This window comes from Macaca thibetana, chromosome 11 (assembly GCF_024542745.1).
Source record: "Macaca thibetana thibetana isolate TM-01 chromosome 11, ASM2454274v1, whole genome shotgun sequence".
In the NCBI taxonomy this organism is placed as follows: domain Eukaryota; kingdom Metazoa; phylum Chordata; class Mammalia; order Primates; family Cercopithecidae; genus Macaca; species Macaca thibetana.
In genome coordinates, this window is record NC_065588.1 from 44,677,912 (window position 1) to 44,698,587 (window position 20,676).

At 40.8% G+C, this 20,676-nt stretch overlaps 1 long non-coding RNA gene across 1 annotated transcript; it reads left to right on the forward strand.

Annotated features, from left to right (window-relative positions):
* Nucleotides 1-16: 16 nt before the first annotated feature.
* LOC126930209 (uncharacterized) lies at nucleotides 17-18,882 on the forward strand. Its single transcript, XR_007717475.1, has 3 exons — nucleotides 17-97; nucleotides 672-730; nucleotides 10,647-18,882. It is a non-coding gene; the product is annotated as an uncharacterized LOC126930209 (long non-coding RNA).
* The last annotated feature ends 1,794 nt before the right edge of the window (nucleotides 18,883-20,676 follow it).

The following is a 20,676-nucleotide window of genomic DNA, read 5'->3' on the forward strand; positions in this document are numbered from 1 at the left end:
CGTGGGAGGGAGACGCGTGGGAGCGGGGAGGGGCTGCGGCTGAGGCGCCCCCGAATTGGCCGAACCCGGGACCTCCGCGCCCCCTGCCTTGGGGAGGGTACGGCCCGAGGCGCTTGGAGGGCGGTGGGCACCGGGATAGCAGCCTGCCGTGGCCACTTGCCCGCACTCTTGCCAGACTGACCATTTTCCGCTCTGGCTACGGGGCCTCCCACGGAGTTGTGTCCTCAGGGGTTCATCAGTTACCTGGAATTGCATAACGGCCCGATACAGGCCAGACCGAGGCCGAGAGTGGTTTCTCCAGATAAGTGTCTGGAATTCCTCAAGTAGCTTACTCTCTAGTTTTCACAATAGGATAAAGGGCTTGAGAGACACTGAAGAGGAGTCACTCATTCTGCCTAAGGGGAAGTCAGGTTGCTATTTGAAGTAGGCCTTGCGGCTGCTGTCCAATTTGCGGGAGCCGTAGCCGCAGGTGACACGTGAGCTCTCCAAATGTGGCTGGTCTGAACAGAGATGTGTTCGAAGATTTAGAAGATTTAATTTAAAAACTGATATTTTGGGTATATTGGGTTAAATATATTAAAATTAATTTCACTTGGTTTTAACTTTTTAAATGTGGCTACAAATAGTTTTAAAATTACAAATATGGCTTGCATTATATTTCTGTTGGATAGTGCTACCTTGGAGCATTAAGATGGATTTGACTGGAAAAGATGAGAAGGGCCTACAAACAGTGAGTAAACCCATTACTGTTAGAATCTGTTTATAACTTACAAGTCACATTCACATTCCTTATTTCATCATTACAACAATTTTGAAAAATTTTATTTAGTAGACTTAAAAAATAAGTGACTCACTTAAGGTCATATGTGACAACCATTCCTTTAATACATATTTATTTTCTACATGCGCCAGACACTGTAACTAAATGCGCGAAATTAAAGAAAGGATTCACAGTCTGGGGAACCACACGTCAACAAATATTTGCAATAAAACATAGTAGATGCTAAAACAGAGGAATGTACGCCGCACTTGGAGCAAAGAGAAGTGAGCATGTATGTGACGGAGGTCAGAGAAGGCCTCCCTCTGACAGAAATCGTGAGGCAGAGAAGAGTTGGGAGGGCTCTGTAGTGAAAAAGAGGAAAATGCAGTAGACACGCAGTTGGGAAGGGTATAGAGCATATTCTAGGAGCAGATCATGGGGGACGTGGGGGGAGTAGTAGAGCCAGAATTTTTATCCCGGGTCTGGAACTAAGTCCAGGGATTCTTTTCACTTATGCTACCACTGGTGATAAATATAAGATGTGTTAATTGGGGTAGGCTAGCAAAACCAGTATCTCGGACCTTGACTCCATAAAGGCTTATGTTCATACAAGTCACAGTGTGGTAACAAGTTGGTTGGGGCCAGAGGGTGGGGTCTGTACTTCTTGCATTCATTGAAGGACCAGGCTTCTTGCATTTGGTGGTTCTACCATGCCCTGAGGCCTTGGTAATGTAGCCAAATCTGTGGCCCTCAGATAAGGGAGGCTGGCTGTGGTTAACTTGTCAGAGATATTAGGGGCCAGTCCTGGAAGTGCTGTGTATCATTTTCACCCCAATGCCTTAGCGGGAATTTATGCGCATGGTTACATGGCCCCACCCAGCAGGGTGGCTGGGAATACAGTATGTGTGCCTCCTAGAAAAGGAAATGGGGGCTGGTGGACACAGCCTTGCCTCTGTCACGCAGAGTTAAATTGAACATAACCAAGTACCTAAACCTGACTTTACCTGAAAAGAATGTTTGGAAAGAACCGATAGATATTATAATAGCTCAAACTCTCCTCGACTGTTTTGGGAAACAAATCAGTGTGAGATTGTTTCCTTAAAAAAAAACAAAACAAAAAAAAGGCCAGGCGCAGTGGCTCACGCCTGTAATTCCAGCACTTTGGGAGGTCGTGGCGGGCGGATCACGAGGTCAGGAGTTCAAAACCAGCCCGGCCAACATAGTGAAACCCCGTCTCTACTAAAAATACAAAAATTAGCTGGGCATGGTGGTACGTGCCTGTAGTCCCAGCTACTCGGGAGGCTGAGGCAGGAGAATCACCTGAACCCAGGAGGTGGAAGTTGCAGTGAGCGGAAATCGTGCCATTGTACTCCAGCTTGGGCAGCAGAGTGAGACTTCGTCTCAAAAAAAAAAAAAAAGAGGCTAAATGTATACCATTTCTTTATATCAGAATCTTTTCTTTTTAAAAATAACTTGTAATTTTAAATTTGTGTAGTTACATAATAGGTGAATGTCTTTATGGGGTACACGAGATATTTTGATGCAGGTATGCGATGCATGATAATCACATCATGGAAATCAGGTATCCATCCCCTCAAGCATTTATCCTTTGTGTCACAAACAATCCAATTATACTCTTTTAGTTACTTTAAAATGTACAGTTATTATTGACTATAGTCACCCTGTTGTTCTATTAAATACTAGGTCTTATTGATTCATTCAAACTATTTTTTGTACCCATTAACCATCCTCACTGTCCCCATTCCCCCATTACCCTTCCCAGCCCCTGGGAAGCATCCTTCTACTCTCTATCTCCAGGGTTTCAATTGTTTTGATTTTTAGATCCTCCAAATAAGTGAGAACTTGTGATGTTTGTCTTTCTGTGTCTGGCTTATTTCACTTAACATAATGACTTTCAGTTCCATCCATGTTGTTGCAAATGACTAAATCTCATTCTTTTTTTATGGCTGAATAGTGCTCCATTGTGTATAAGTACCACTTATTCTTTTTTTTTTATTTTTTTATTTTTATTTTTTATTTTTTTATTTTTTATTATTATTATACTTTAGGTTCTAGGGTACATGTGCATAACGTGCAGGTTTGTTACATATGTATACTTGTGCCATGTTGGTGTGCTGCACCCATCAACTCATCAGCACCCATCAACTCGTCATTTACATCAGGTATAACTCCCAATGCAATCCCTCCCCCCTCCCCCCTCCCCATGAAAGGCCCCGGTGTGTGATGTTCCCCTTCCCGAGTCCAAGTGATCTCATTGTTCAGTTCCCACCTATGAGTGAGAACATGCGCTGTTTGGTTTTCTGTTCTTGCGATAGTTTGCTAAGAATGATGGTTTCCATCTGCATCCATGTCCCTACAAAGGACACAAACTCATCCTTTTTTATGGCTGCATAGTATTCCATGGTGTATATGTGCCACATTTTCTTAATCCAGTCTGTCACTGATGGACATTTGGGTTGATTCCAAGTCTTTGCTATTGTGAATAGTGCCACAATAAACATACGTGTGCATGTGTCTTTATAGCAGCATAATTTATAATCCTTTGGGTATATACCCAGTAATGGGATGGCTGGGTCATATGAAGTACCACTTATTCTTTATTCATTCATCTGTTGATGGACACTTAAATTGCTTCCAAATCTTGGCTATGGTGAATAGAGCTGCAACAAACATGGGAATGCAGATATCTCTTTGATAAACTGATTTCCTTTCTTTTAGGTATATACCCAGCAGTGGGATTGCTGGATCATATGGGAGCTCAATATTTAGTTTTTTTGAGGAATCTCCAAACTGTTCTCCCTAGCAGTTATACTAATTTATATTCCCACTAGCAGTGTATGAGGGTTCCCTTTTTTCTACATCCTTACCAGCGTTTGTTATTGCCTGTCTTTTGAATATAAGCCTTTTTAACTGGAGTGAGATGATATTTCACTGGAGTTTTGATTTGCATTTCTCTGATGATCAGTAATATTGAGCACCTTCTCATACATCTGTTTTTCATTTGTGTGTATTCTTTTGAGAAATGTCTATTCAAATCTTTTGCCTATTTTTTAACCAGAGTATTAGATTTTTTTCCTATAGAGTTGCTTGAGATCCTTATATATTCTGGTTATTAATCCCTTATCAGATGAGTAGTTTGCAGATATTTTCTCCCATTCTGTGTGTTGTCTTTTCAATTTGTTGATTGCTTCTTTTGCTGTGCAGAAGCTTTTTAACTTGATGTGACCCCGTTTGTCCATTTTTGCTTTGGTTTTCAGTACTTGTACAGAACCTTGTCTTAAACATCACAAGGAATAAATGCAAAATGTCCTTATATTATGCTTTGGTGTGCCATCTCTTTAGTTGTCAATTAACAAACTCTGCAAGGTGTAGATCTGCATGGGTTCAGGGACATTAAGTGAGCCAACAGGCACAATCAGGAATTGAGCCCTAGTCTGACTTCTCACCGGGTGCACCTTTCACCAGAGTGGTACCTTACCTTTTACAGAAATTTTAAGGACAAGTACAAACTCCTATGCAATGTTACAGCACGAATTAATTAAATATGCATTGAGTAGCAGGCAGATGATTCCATCTTTTTCAGACTTTCTGATGGAGGAGTTTCAAGATCAGCTTTGAAGGTGAAATGTAGGAAGGGCATCCCATGTAGCATCAGAAGGCAGAAATGGACATGCTGTGGCATGTTGTGGAATGAAGAACACACATGTGGGGGTGTCGGTCTAGAGTAGAGAAGAAACAGGGAAATTGATAGAACAGTGGATGAAGGTAGTGGATGAATAATTTTTTATTTGCTATATCAGGTGATAGGGAGTCGTTATATTTGTGTTTAAAAGGAAGTGATACACCTGATGGTCCTAATTATATCTTTGTAAGGAGACTTGGTGGTCCTGGGCTGCTCTGTTGATGGAATTCTGGTAACTGGAATGAGTCGGGCACACAGGTGGATTCTAATGTGTGGAAAACAGAGTTCCTTGGGACATAGCAGCATTCTTCCTGCAGCTGTTGGTCACAAGTAGATATAGGATATGACTGTGAGAGTGAGTGGCTGCAGTGGTGAACACAATCATTTAAGGTAAAATAAAGCCAAGGAACTGAGAGACTAGAGTGCTAGCAGGGATGGGGTTCAAAATATTTAACTACCACTACTAGCATGGCATGGACCTGTCAAAATAGACGTAGCCCATAATGCTGGTGCAGGGTCCTGCAGGTACCTTGTTGTGTTAGATGATTACTTTTTGTTTCTGAATTGTGAAGAGATCTGTTGAATCCTGATGAGGGGCTAGAGCATTAAGGCATGACATTGAAGAGGATTGACAGTGGCTATGAAAATATTTCAGTATTTTCGCAAGGAATACAATTATACTTGCACATACTCATATGCAGGAGATGCATTGTCCACGTGGATGTTGAAGTCACTAGGAATAATGAAGGCATTATGGAGAGAGGGATAGTAAGCCAGTTGATGGAGTCTTAAATGAAAGGTGACCAGGAGTATTGTAGGTAATAATAACAAGGAGGAGTGTGTGTGGAATAGTTTGATGGCGTGTGCTTCAGTGCAGCTGGACGTTATTTACAGAGGAAGGATGAAAATGGTACTTGAAGCAGCAATGAAGAGAAAAGAGAACATTTACTGCACTTGTAACTCTCGGTGATATAAAGCAATGGCTTTCAAATATATGTATATAGCTGGGTGCAGTGGTTCATGCCTGAAATCCTACTTATTTGGAAGGCTGAGGCAGGAGGATAGCTTGGGGCTAGGAGCTTGAGACCAGCCTGAGCAACATAGCGAGACTCCACCTCTAAAGCAAATTAGCTGGACTTAATGGTGTGCACCTGCAGTTCTAATTACTTGGGCAGCTGAGGTGAGAGGATCACTTGAGCTCAGGAGTTCAAGGTTAGAATAAGCTACGATTGCACCATTGCATTCCAGCCTGAGCAGCTGAGCAAGACTTCGTGTCTAAAAATAAATAATTTTTAAAACCCACAAATATATGTGCATATATATGTGTGTTCAAAGTATATATTGTGATATACAGCAAGAAATACATTTATTTTTATTTTATTTTATTGAGGCAGAGTTTCGCTCTTGTTGCCCAGGCTGGACTGGAGTGCAGTGGCGTGAACTTGGCTCACTGCAACCTCTACCTCCCAGGTTCAAGTGATTCTCCTGCCTCAGCCTCCAAAGTAGCTGGGATTACAGGTGCGTGCCACCATGCCCAGCTAATTTTCTATTTTTAATAGAGACAGGGTTGACCATGTTGGTCAGGCTGGTCTTAAACTCCTGACCTCAGATGATCCACCTGCCTCATCCTCCCAAAGTGCTGGGATTACAGGTGTGAGCCACTGCACCCGGCCAAAAAATACATTTAGATTATGATCCAGCACACCCATCATTTATTTAATTGAAACAAAATTTTCATAAAATAATGTTTAACTACATACAGTATATGCTGAAGTTTTATGTTGTTACTTGATTTAAAGTTTTCTGTTAACTATCCACTAAATTAATTTCACAACTCACTAGTGGGTTGCAAGCCACCATTTGAAAAGCCTTTATTATATAGATTGTAGGATTTAAAAATTGTCACCTCTTTCGAGGGCTGAAAGGGAAGCGTGCTATTTCCATAAGAGAGAGCCAGGTTTCAGTTAGATAAAGGGGGTAAAATAAACATCCATCATAGAAGTTGAAGGATATAGGGAATTTTATGGATGACTGACCCTGAATTACATAGGTTACAGTGGAAGGAGTAAGAGGTTGTGCTGGGGTTGGAGCCTGATTCATGTTAGGCAATGTAGGCGACTCTAACAGGGTAAGAATTTATATGATGAGGAATGATCTGGAGGGTAAGGCTTCTTGTGTGAGTATGGGAAGCAAAGATCTAGGGCATGATGGGATTAGTAGTCATCTAGTAAGGTGGATAATTAGTTCTAATTATAGACTGCTCTCTCGGTCAGCTAATCAGTGGTGAGGTGAGGTGCAATGGTTGATTGGGCTGAGTAGAAGTTATATGGGTCATAGAATGAAGATGTCACTACAAGTGTGCTGAGCTCTGTCGGCCCTCTTTCAATCCTGTTGTGGACAGGTTAAGGCTACAGGAGGGGTATATTTCCAGAAGTACCAGAGCTCTGAGGGTGGGTACCTTACATCATACTTGGCAATGGGGTTGGTAGTGGGAGTGGTATCAAGGTTTAAGAGGTTCTGTGGCCTACCCTTTTAATTGCTACTGTTCTTGATATTGAGGGAGAGGGAATGAGTGGCCTTACCAGAGGGTAGGTAACAGTTTCTTGTGGACTCTTTATGTAGGAAAATTTTAATTAAAAAAAGCAGCACTAAATTAAGAAGTAGGCAGGAGTTGTGGTAGAAAGTTCAGGAGTTCGAGACCAGCCTGACCAACGTGGAGAAACTCCATCTCTACTAAAAATACAAAATTAGCCGGGCATGGTGGTGCATGCCTGTAATCCCAGCTACTCGGGAGGCTGAGGCAGGAGAATCACTTGAACCTTGGAGGCGGAGGTTGCGGTGAGCCAAGATCGTGCCATTGCACGCCAGCCTGGACAACAAGAGCAAAACTGTGTCTCACAAAAAAGAAAGAAAAAGAAAAGAAAAGAAATAGCACTAAGTTAAGAACCAAAGGCTTTGTTTTTGATCTTGGCTATGTCTCTGGGTGACAGATTAGATCCTTAACCTCATCTATCAAATAGATACGTCATTCTTCTTTTCCTTAAAAGCTGTTATGATGACCAAATTAAGAAAAAATAGGCCGGGTATGGTGGCTCACACCTATGATCCCAGCATTTTGGGAGGCCAGGGCAGGCGGATCACCTGAGGTCAGGAGTTCGAGACCAGCCTGGCCAACATAACGAAACCCTGTCTCTGCTAAAAATAAAAAAATTATCTGGGCTTGGTGGCAGGTGCCTGTAATCCCAGCTACTTGCAAGCTGAGGCAGGAGAATCACTTGAACCCAGGAGGTGAGATGTTACAGTGAGCCGCGATGGTGCCACTGTGCTCCAGCCTGGGTGACAGAGCAAGACTCTGTCTCAAAAAAAAAAAAAAAAAAAAGAAGAAGAAAGAAAAAAGAAAAAGTATAGGCATGTGGTATGAGTTTATAAAGCCCAATTCAAATGTAAGATGTTGGCAATGGGCATTACTTGGTAGAAATAATTTGTAGTCAGTGTAGATAGTGAACCCTAGGCAGCTGTCAGTGACAGGATTTAAAGATTCTTTTGATGGTGGGACACGACACAGAGACACTTGGATAGATTAAAGGCAGATCTCTTTGTTATGTATAGCTCTAAAGCAGAGAAGGTTGCCATGCAGGGCCACGTAGAGGGTTGCACCCAAGGACAAAGAAACTTCATGCTGGAGCTGCAGGAGGCTTATGTATGGCAAACAGGATGGCGTTAGCAAGGTATGTTGGGTTTCCCAGTGATTGGATATTTTGAATAATTCTGTGGCCTAAAGAAAGAGGGGGCTGGGCTGGGCACGGTGGCTCATGCCTGTAATCCCAGCACCAGCACTTTGGGAGCCCAAAGTGGGCAGATCACGAGGTCAGGAGAATGAGACCATCCTGGCTAACATGGTGAAACCCCGTCTCTACTAAAAATACAAAAAATTAGCTGGGCGTGGTGGTGGGTGCCTGTAGTCCCAGCTACTTGGGAGGCTGAGGCAGGAGAATGGTGTGAACCCAGGAGGCGGAGCTTGCAGTGAGCTGAGATTGCGCCACTGCACTCCAGCCTGGGCAACAGAGCAAGACTCCATCTCAAAAGAAAAAAAAAGAAAGAGGGGGCTGGTCTTGGGTGTTAAGGATCTGGGGACCTCTGGCAGATGGGTATTGTATATTTTAACTTAGGAGTGTTAGAGCCTGATAAGGGAAGTAGTTGGGCTAGGAGCTTGCTACACTGTTCTCAAGAGTAACTGAGAGTTCATGACATCAAGACTGGGTCAAGACAGCACTTGTGAAATATGTTATACTAGGACAGCTTCTAAGTGGTGTAATTTCAAATTGTCATTTTTTAAAATAGCGCAAAAACTTGCTCTAAGCAGACTTATTTGCTTCATCTTATATTTCATATAAGCATTTTGTTGAACACTGCATTTTAGTATGCTACAGAAAACGTACTCTTTAATTCTGTCATCTATGACTTAAAAATATTTTAAGTAGGCCATATTGTTGCGTCATTATAGACAAATACCTGGCACCATCTAGGACCCAGTGGCAGAAAGAGTTAGAAGCTGGGTTAAATTATGAGATCATAAATACTTATTGCATATAATGGTTGGAATGATAGTCTCAAAGTTGTTTTCCATATCCGTTTAGGATTATTTTCTTACTGTAGAGCTGTGGTAGTAGTTTTAAGATGTTCTCTAGTTGAGATAGGAAAAACCAAAGTGATTTTCCCTACTCTCTACTCTCAGTCACTCAGTGCAATACTTCTGACACCAGATTTGTAGGTTTTTTCCCTGCACACCAAGCATTTCTCAAGTGTATACCAGTGGTCATCCCCTAATTTGTGTTAGCAATGCTGGCACAATCTTCCAGGAGATAACATCAGATCCCACAGCTTAAGGGCTCAGTCCCATAAGACTGACTACTTTAGATGCCAATTGAAAGCTCCAAGTTTTGACCTGTGCTTCTGGCTGGCTATACATCTCCTCAAGAACAAAAATCTTTCTTCTTTAGAGATTATTTCTCTATTTCCCAAGCAGCAGAATCACGTATCTTTTTCTTTCCCTAAGACATACTTTTCCTTCTTTTTTTTTGGCCTCAACATCCTCTGCAGAGCTGTTTTTACTTCCTGGTTCACTATAGATGAGACTATAGATGAGAGGGTTCACCAAGGACGTGATCACACTGTACTGAACACAGACCACTTGCCCCAACACCGAGCCTGAAGTAGAGTCTGGGTGTCTGAAAAAAGCTATCCCATAGAATGAGAGAACCACAGTGAGATGGCAAGGGCATGCGGAGAAGGCTTTGCCTTGGCCCTCAGAGGAGCGGATGCTCAGTATGACAGATGTGATTCTAGAGTAAGAGAAGAAGGTTAGGGAAAGTGTCAGTAGCCCCCAGAATGCCCATGACACAGCTAGAAGAATCTCATTGACAGTGGGATCAATGTAGGACAGAGGGAAGAATGGAGGCAGCTTACAGCTAAAATGGGGATAATGTCAGACCTACAGAAATGTAACTTGTGGATGAAAAGACTGTACATCAAGGAAATCAGAAATCCCACTACCCAAGCAATGCTCACAATCACCATACAGAGAGGTCTGTTCATGACCATGGTATAGACCACAGGGTGGCAGATGGTAGCGTAGTGATCACAGGCCATGGCAGAGAGCAGACAAGCTTCTGTTCCCCCAGAGAGAGTGAAAAAGAAACTCGGTGAGGCAGCCCCACATTGAGATGTTTTTCTTTTGAGAGGAAATTTTGTAGCATCTTGGGCACAGTAACTAGGAGTAGCTGAGATTCAGAAAGGACAGATGTCCAAGGAAGAAGTACATGGGTCTATGCAGGTGAGAATCAGCCCTGATCTCCAAGATCATTACCAGCTTCCCTGTCAAAGTCAGGAGATGAATCACCAGGATTAGCACAAAGAGCATGGTCTGGATCTCGGCATCACTGGAAAATTCCAGAAGGACAAACTCAGGACTAACATTGACATTTATTATGGTTGCTTCCCTCAAAAGAAATGAAGGGTTCTCTACTTGGCAGGGCGTTCATCTGAGTCATTCTCACTGAACAGGAGTTTTCTACTTAACAGATGAGTATATCTCTTACCTATGGCCCAAAATGGGAAACTTGGGATAAGGAAGTGTCATCTTAAATACAATCTCCTCACTTGCCCTTCTTTCCTACCTTCTAGCACTGTCTCTGCATGATCTTGAAGCCTTCACTCTATACCTCCATCACTCTTTAGTAAAAGTACCAAGTGCATACGAATCAGGTAGGTCCTGGAGTCAAAATGAGACAAACCGCCCCAGTGGCAAAGCCTGGAAAATCTTCTCTGGGTAAGCGTTGGGAGGCCTATGGGAAAATGATTCCTTCTCAGAATGGTAAGATCATAGACTCACACTATGTAAGGATATTTACATATTATACTTTAATCCCTTCATTTTACAAATGAAGAGAATGCATTGCCTATGGTCTCATAGCAAAGTGAGGACTAGGTTGGGACTAAAACCAGTCAAGGTTGAAAGTAGAACCAGGTGTTTCAGCTAGTCTTGTATGCGTCCAAGTGCATCATACTTCATGGTTTTGAATTGTTAGAGCTGAGTCTTGTGTGGTTAGCGGATCATGTGCAACTTTGCTAGTAGGGAGTTCGCCTCTTAAATTTTTTCCTTCAGCTCCCCACGCATCTAAATCTTTTGTGAGGAGATACATTGAAAGGGTAAGTCTGGCTCCATGAATGTCCCATCTGTATAGCTGCAAAGTATCCTGATTTAGAAGGGTCCTGGGCTCTGGCTCTGTTTACTTTTTTTTTTTTTTTTTAGACAGAGTCTCACCATGTTGCCCAGGCTGGAGTGCAGTGGCACAATCATGGCTCACTGCAGCCTTGACCTCCTGGGCTTGAGTGATCTTGCTGCCTCAGCCTCCTGAGTAGCTGGGACTACAAGTATGTACCACCATGCCCAGACATTTTTTTTTCATTTTTATTTTCTGTAGAGACAAGGTCTTGCTATGTTGCCCATGGTGGTCTTGAACTCTTGGGCTTAAGCCATCCACCTGCTATGGTCTCCCAAATTGCTGGATTTACAGGCACAAGCCACCACACCTGGCTTAGTAGGGAGTTCACTTAAATTGTAATATATGCCAGTATTCCTTGGCTCTGACACCCAACCAATGGTCTCTATAGTTCTGTGTCAACTGCTACTGAAGTGGAAAGAGCACTAGTCTTAGAGTAAGGGGCTTAGTTTGTCCTGGCCCACACATTCTAGTGGGATCATCTGGGAAGAGTTCACTTTTTAAAGCCTTAACTTATTTATTTGTAAAACTGAGTAAACGAAATAAATGCCCTTGTAAACCATATAGCCTATGATCTGCTATACAAAAATAAAATTTATATATGTATGAACAAAGACTGACATTGAATTTTGAAAAATAGATTTCTCTACTGGGTATTAGGCTGATGGACATTTTTCTTTTTCTTTCTTTTAATTTATATATATTTAGAGGGTACAGTGAAGTTTTGTTACATGGATATATTGTATAGTGGGGAAGCCTGGGCTCTTAGTGTAGCCATCACCTGAATAGTGTACATTTTACCGCTTAAGTAATTTCCCATCCTTTAGCCCCCTCCCACCCTCCTACCCTTCTGAGTCTCCATTGTTATTTCTCTGATGTTGTAAAATTATTTTTTCATTGAACATATATATATATATATATATATATTTGCGTGCATGTGTGCAGTAAAAAGGACTTGGAGATTTTCAGGAAATACCCAGCCTAGTTTTGTTTTCTCCAGAGATAAAAGGCAAAGGAGAAACCTGAACTGAAGTGAGAGAAAAGTGCTAGGGCAAAGGAAGCTGAACTTCTAAAGAAAAATTTGTCTCATGGTCTCTTCCCCCCATCATCATTGGACATCTCAGTAGTTTGATTCCACTTGGGTACATGTGACTGGACCAGATGCCCTCTTGAAATGCCCCAGACCTAGGATCCCAGAACACTGCCCCAACAGTGTTTACAAAGTCTATTAAACAGAATCCTGTATGCTCTGTGATAGCACTTCAGGGGCCACCATATGTGTTGAGGGATGAGGAGTTAGAGGGTGCCTCTCTGCCCTCATAGCCACCCCAATCGATTTGTCTCTCCTTTTATCTGTTTAATAATACTTGATTTGTGTAGTAGGATTTCATTGAAGCAAGGATTCCATGACTAAATCCCTTTCTAAAACTACAACTTTAATGGCCAGAAGAAATAAAAATCTCTATCCCTATTCTCCACTCTCTTCATTTTTGATCCTCCAGGAAATCTCCCTCCTACTCTTCATCTGGCTGCTGCAGCTAGTAACACATTTTAAAATAAAAGGCTAACTTTTTTGGGGATCCAGAACTTGATACATAAAGAAACAGAATAGAAAGATTCCAGATGGAGGAAGGGCAGAAGCCTCAACCTTCTGGCTCAGCCATTACTTGGTTGACTGAGGTAGCAGTGTTTGACTTTGAGAAACACACATCCCTAATCTGTGTCCAGTTTCCTCCTGTGTAGGAGGATATGGGGCTTGGGCCTGTTGTTTTTGCAGATCCCCCCCGTTACATATGTCTGTATGCCTCCGGGTTTCTCTCACCAACCTTGCTGAGCAGAGGTGCTCTGGGTCTGACAGGTCTTCTGACTTCTGAGCTGGGCTGCCTGCCATAGGGCACTGCTGCTGGAAGGAGACTTGGTTCCTGCAGCTGGAGTTGAGAGGCCTCCAGACAGACCCCAGGAAAAGTGGACTTTGCTTTCCAGTGAGTGATATGACCAGAGACAAGTACAGACAGGCAGCGACTTAAAGCCAAAGTGTTCAGGTATCTGCTGGCACAGGCATGGGTCTTTTTGGAGATGGCTGTCTTAAGACTTAGAATTTTCTCTTGTTTTATCACCTTTTACTCCCTCAGTCCTGAGGAAAACTCCTGATCAGTTTGTGTGATTTCTATTTATTCTTTCGTCAAATCCCTGGGATCTTGTGCCAGGCAGACCCTGGTGTGGGGTGGTAAGAAGGGGCCCCAGAGAGTCAGGAATTGCTCAGTGCTCATGGATGAGGTGGCATTAGCCAGAGCAAAGGGGCCTCTGGTCCCGGGACAGAGTGGCTACTGACATGGCTGTTACCAAGAGAAGTCTGGCTAAGGACACAGGAGTGTAGAAAGCTCCTAGCCACAAATTCTACTAATTAAGAATCAAGGGATCAAGAAGCTCTGGAAAGGATTAGTCTTGTCTCTGATAGCTCTGATTCTGAACATGAGTTTGTATATGCCCATGCACACCTATACCTAGGTAAACACAGTTGAAAAGTTTCATTACTCCTATGATGCCATTTACTTTTTAACTACTCTTGCTTCTCCAACTCTCAGCTTGGGCTCTTACCTCCTATTTCACAGAGATAATCTTCCTTTCCCTACTTTAGTTTTATTATATCTCCCTCTATATGTTGGGCTTTACCACTGTTATTGCTCAAGTTTTTCCTATTTGAAAATGAAGTGGGCACAATTAGTAGCCCTTCCTCCTCTGGAGAGAGTTGGCTTCCCTCAAACCAGCCTTAGTTGTCCTGGGAATGGCAGGGAAATACCAGCTGTGCTAAAGAAACATGGTGAGTACAGACACAAGAAAGATGAAACCAAAACTTTGGCTTACCTCTGTAAACTGGGAATTACTCTTCTGTAACAGGACTAAAGGGAAGCTAAGCATTTGGAGTATAAAAGAAAGCCTAGGCCAGGCACAGTGGCTCACATCTATAATTCCAGCACCTTTGGAGGCCAAGGCGGGCAGATCACCTGAGGTCAGGAGTTCGAGACCAGCCTGGCCAACGTGGTGAAACCCCATATCTACTAAAAATACAAAAATTAGCCAGGTGGGTGGCAGGTGCCGGTAATCCCAGCTACTCAGGAGGCTGAGGCAGGAGACTCACTTGAACCCTGGAGGCAGAGGTTGCAGTGAGCCAAGATCGGGTCGTTGCACTCCAGCCTGGGTGACAGAGTGGGACCCTGTCTCAAAAATAAATGCATAAAAATAAAAATAAAGGCTATCCAACTCCAGGCTGTTTGATCCCCCAACTACTTCCTTGTCTTTGCTTCTCTTTATAGCCAGTTTTTTTTTTTTTTTTTGGAAGGATAGTCTATGCCACAATCTCCTCCTTCACTTCTCAGTCCATTGTCATCTCTTTTTTTCTGCTACCTCTATCACCCCTAGGGACAATTCACTTACTATATTCAGAACACCAAGATATACATAAAGACTACAGTTGATTGGTGAGCATTGCTGGACTCAGGTGGAGAAGGCTTTGCCTTGGCCCCCAGAAGAGCAGATGCCCCGGTCAATTCTGGAGTAGGAAGAAAAGATTTGGGATACTTTATGATTCCCTGTGATATGGTTTAGATGTTTTGTCTTCTCCAAATCTGAGGTTGAAATGTGACCTCCAGTGCTGGAAGTGGGCCTAGAAGGAGTTGTTTGGGTCATGGGGGCAGATTCCTTATGAATATCTTGGTGCTATCCTAGCGGTACTGAGTGAGTTCTCATTCTACGAGTTCACATAAGATCTGGTTGTTTAAAAGAGCCTGACATCTCCTTTCTTTCTCTCTTGCTCACTTTCACCACGTGACACACTGGCTCCCCTTCACCTTCCACCATCATTGTATGCCTTCTGAGACCCTCCTAGAAGGAGATACCTGTTCCGTGCTTCAGGTACAGCCTGCAGAACCATGAGCCAAATAAACTTATTTTCTTCTAAATTACCCAGTCTCAGATATTTCTTTGTAGCCATGCAAATGAATGAACACAGCCAGAAATGGAAGTTATCTCGCCAAAATTACCTGTTGGCAATAAGATCTGTGTTGGATGAAGGAGAAGTAGAGGCAGCTCAGAGTTGAAGAGAGGTTATAGGGCTTACAGAAGCGTTAAGTTGAATGTGTCCATCAACTTAGGCCAAGTTATGCTGCAGTAACATGTGACCCAGAATTTCAATGGCTAACAACAATAAAGATTTAATTATCATGCTACATGTCATTGAGACAGCTGTGGCTTTGTTACTACATGGTCTTTACCTCAGGACCTAGACTTAGAGAGCAGCCTTTAAACTGGGATATGGCTGGTGTTTGGACTTATGAAAAGAGAGGAATGGTGAACTATAAACTGGTTTTTAAAACTTGTGCTCAGAAGCGATACCTGTGACTTTTTTTCCAAAGTAAGACACATGGCCACATTTGAGTCAATCATCCTCTTACAGAGATAAATCATCCTCTTACAGGGAGGTATGTTGAGATTACATGGTAAAACCTGAGATCAATGGGGTAGGGAGAAAGCATAATTCTTCCCCAGGAGGGTTAGCAAATATTTTGAACAGTAATATAATCTTCCATGTTATTAATGAAATTATTGGTCAGCAAGGAGGTCAGAACCTACTTTCCACTTTCTGTTCCCTCTCCTTCTCCAGAGAAATGCAAATAAACTGCTTTTGACTGAGAAATAGAACAAGAGTGACACTCACAGTTTATCTGTCACAGGCCATAGCAGTGAATAGTCAGGCTTCAGGGTACCTTGAAGAGATGAACAAAACTCTGGATCATACAGTCCCCAATGTGAAATATAGCCTCCTTGATTTATTTGCTTCTTGCTAGGATACCTTCCCAATAGAAGTTTTCAAATAAGGTGGCAGTTTGGTAAATTTTCTGAGGTTTTCTATCATTTAAAATATTGGGCCCTAACTTTTAAGAGAGTGTCACTGGATACATATTCATAGTTTTAAATTTATTTTCTTCAAGGCTTTGGAAATTTTACATTACTCTCTGTATCTGATGTTACTTTTGAAAAGTCTGATTTCAATGTGATATTTTTTCCTTAGTAGGCAGTTCTTCATCTCTACAAACATTTTTAGAAACTTTTAGGAGCATCTTATTTGTCTTAGAAGTCCTCAAGATTCATTTTAAGTGTTTAAGTGGTTTTCTTTATTTTTTATGTTTATCTATCCTGTTTCTAACTTGGAACTCTGAGTGCTTTTAATCCTAGTTTGTTTTTCTCTGTTTTTACTCCATATGAATTTTTTTCTTTACAGCTTTATTGAGATATAATTATTGTATAATAGACTGCATATATTAAAAGTGTGTAATTTGATGGGTTTTGACAGATATATGTACCCATGAAACCATCAATGCAATCAAAATAATGAACATTTCCATCACCTGCAAGTGGTAGATTCTTATTTCTTTAAATATGCCTTGGTCATTTTTTTTTCCTTCTTCCTCCAGGATGGTTATTGAAAATTTTTCGTTTTTGGATTTCTCATCTTTTCATTTTGAATTGTTAATTTTTTGTCCATCTTGGTGTTATCTAGAAGAGCTTTTCAACCAGATCTTTCAGCTCAATAATTAACTTATTGGTTATATTCTTTTACTATTTGTCTCAACTATTTATTCATTTTAACCATTATATATTTTCTATTTTAATTATGAAGCATACATTAAAAGACTATATATAATGTCTGTATGCAGTGAGAATGAAGATAATTGGACCTCAGTGTATCTCACCCAGATGAAGAAATAAAACAATAACAACTCTTCACTCCTTCCTATAATAACTGTTACCCTAAGTTTTGAGTTTATGGTTTCCTAGTATTCTTTTTATAATTTTACCTCAAATGTGTGCATTCCTAAACAGTAAATTTAGTTTTGCACATTTAAAAATACTACATAAAAGAAATAACAGATGTATTATTCTGTGATATGTTCTGTTCTCTCAAAATTATGTTTATTAGATGAAAACAATATTTGACAAAGTGGACATAGCAAATCAATGGGAAAGGGAAGAGCTATACAATAAATGAAACAATTGGTATTGTTTGGAGAAAATAAAGTTGATTCTTCTATCAATGTACACAAAATCAGTTCTAGATGGATTACAGTCTTAAGTGTAAAAAACATGTTAAAAGTTTCCTACAAAATATAGGGAAATATATGTTTGGTTTACACTGTCAGCTTTGTCATCAATTTTTTTTTTTTTTTTTTTTTTTTTTTTTTTTGAGATGGAGTCTGGCGCTGTTGCCAGGCTGAAGTGGAATGGCGCGATCTTGGCTCACTGCAACCTCTCCCGGGTTCAAGCAATTCTCTTGCCTCAGCCTCCCGAGTAGCTGGGACTACAGGCACATGCCACCATGCCCAGCTAATTTTTGCATTTTTAGTAGAGACGGGGTTTCACCATATTGGCCAGGATGGTGTCAGTCTCCTAACCTCATGATCTTCCCACCTTGGGCTCCCAAATGCTGGGATTACAGGCATGAGCCACTGTGCCCAGCCTGTCGTCAATTTTTCAAGGGTACACTCGTTTATTTCTGGCCTAGTCTCTATTCTGATCTCATTGGTTTATTTGTTTATCTCATTGCAAATACCATATTATCCTTATTATAAAACTTTATGGCAAATTTTGATATATAAGAAGGAAAATCTATTCATCATGTTATGATTCAGGGTTATATTGACTTCTTAATTTTATGTTCTTCTATCTAAACTTTTGAGTGAGTTTGTCAAATTTGCAGATATTATATCTTTAACTTTAAAATACTTAAGCATAGCAGGATATTATATTGTGTTAGTTACTTTACACTATACTGTAAGGGAGGTCAACTTTCCTATTCTGGAATACATACTTATAGTGTGGTTAATTAGCATGTAAGTGACACTTTACAGTCAAGAACTACAAGCACTTTTAACTATATTTCTTATTATTCCTTGAAGCATTTTCAGTATGGATTGCCTCATTTCTTTTTGATGCAAAAAAGTAGTAAGGTTTTCACCTTTTCAAAATAGATGCGTGGTGGAGGATCTCATATCATAACTCCATAACTAAAGAACATTAGCGTCAGAGCATGGTGCTAATTATAGCAGAAAACAGGCTGCACTCAGAAATAGAGATATGTTACGAATTTATTTAGAATAGGCTAGCAATGTTCTTAGTGTGAGAATTCCAAGATTTGTTGCACAAATAAACAGTTTAAACAAAATATTGATCACAGCAATATAAGAAAAGCACTCTTAGGAGTCAAAAAAACTTCATACGAGCTTTTCTTGATAGATTGCCAGAAGTTAGTGTTTAATTTTTAGAAAAAGGCAGATGGCCCAAATTGCAGGTCACATCAGCTTATGCTTATCCTTTCATCTGGCCACACACATGCACTGCCAGTTCCTATCTAAATGGAAACAACAAAAATCAGCAGATGAAGGTCCACCATAGCTTTAAAAATATCTTTTGCACCTATAGTTATGCCCTCCTTTTATTCTTTTTTTTTTTTTTTTTTTTGGTATTTTCTTTTCTTTTCGTTCAGTCTTCCAGAGGTTCTTTTGGAGAACAATTTTTCAGTTTAAAAATTATTTCTATTAAGTATTTTCTTTCCATTTTATTAATTTCTGCTCTTTATTATTTTCTCACTTCTAACATTCTTTAGATTTATGCTCTTTTCCTTTTAATAAAGTCTTAATTTGAATACTTAGCTTATTATTTTCATTTTTCATCATATAAGAATATACTTCTCTTTGTTGCTATAGGTATGCACCACGAGTTTTGACATGTAGAATTTTCATTATCTTTCATTTCTGATTATGTAAAAATACCCAATGTTATTTTATCTGTAATGCTTGCCTTTAGATTTTTAAAACACTGTAAGAGTCTTCTTGGTCTTTTTAAAACTTAATATAGTCAGATAATTTGATTCATGATACTGATTTTTAGAGACTTGCTTTATGCCCAGTTCACAAAAATTTCATGAGTGCTAATTTTTTTTTTTTTTTTTTTTTTTTTTTTTTGAGACAGAGTCTCGCTCTGTCACCCAGGCTGGAGTGCAGTGGCCCGATCTCGGCTCACTGCAAGCTCCGCGTCCCGGGTTCACACCATTCCCCTGCCTCAGCCTCCCAAGTAGCTGGAACTATGGGCACCCACCGCCATGCCCAGCTAATTTTTTTGTATTTTTTTTTAGTAGAGATGGGGTTTCACAGTGTTAGCCAGGATGGGCTCGATCTCCTGACCTCATGATCTGCCCACCTCGGCCTCCCAAAGTGCTGGGATTACAGAGGTGAACCACCACGCCCAGCCCATGAGTGCTAATTTTTTAAAAGTCTCTCTGATTATTTGATGCAGTGCTCTGTATATTCTATCAGATCAAAATTTTTAATTAGGCTCGGTGCAGTGGTTCATGCCTGTTAATCCCAGCTCTTTGGGAAGTCAAGATGGGAGGACTGCTTGAGGCCAGGTGTTTGAGACCAGCCTGGCTAGTATAGTGAGACCCCATCTCTACAAAAAATTAAAAAATTTAGCCAGGTATGTTGGTGCGTGCCTAGAGTCCCAGCTACTGGGAAGGCTGAGGCAAGAGGATCACTTGAGCCTAGGAGGTTGAGGTTGCAGTGAGCTATGATTGTGCCAGTGCACTTCAGTCTGGGCAACAGAGTGAGACTCTTATCTGAAAAGAAAATAAAAATGTTAGTTATATAGTTTGATTCTTTTTTTCTTAGTTTTGGTCTATGCGTTTTTTCTTTTTTAAGAATGAGGGAGGTGTATACATTTCTTGTACCTGCTGTAATAAATTACCACAAACTTGGTGGCTTACAAACAAAAGAATTTTTTTCCCTCAGAGTTCTGGAAGCTAGGAGTTCAAAATCACAGTTACCGCAGGGTTGTGTTCCCTCTGAAGACTCTGTGGAAGGATTCATTCTATGCCTGTTCCCAAGCTTCTGGTGGTTGTTGGCAGTCGTTTGCATTCCATGGCTTGCAGCTCCATCACTCCAGCCTCTGCCTTTGTCTTCACATTGCTTTCTCCTCTGTGTGCCTGAGTTTTCTCCTCTTTCTTCTCTTGTAAGGACATGTGTCATTGGGTTTAGAGCCTACTGGATAGTCCAGGATGATCTCAAAAACCTTAATTATGAATTTAAAAAGCCATTTGCCAGTAACATTCACAGGTTCCAGGGATTTAAGCACAGACATATATTTTGGGGGGCCACTACAAGTATATGAAAATCTCCCAGTTCGTTTATGGTTTTGTTAAATTTTTCTTATAATTATGTCCATTTTGCTTTATATATTTTAAGGTTATGATATTAGACTGATACATGTTTTGATGAAATAACTTCTCTGTGAAATAAAACTTATCATTTTACAGTAATGCTTTGTGCCCTAAGCTTTAACAGCTATAGTCTATTTGGTTTGACATGAATTAGCTTTTATTT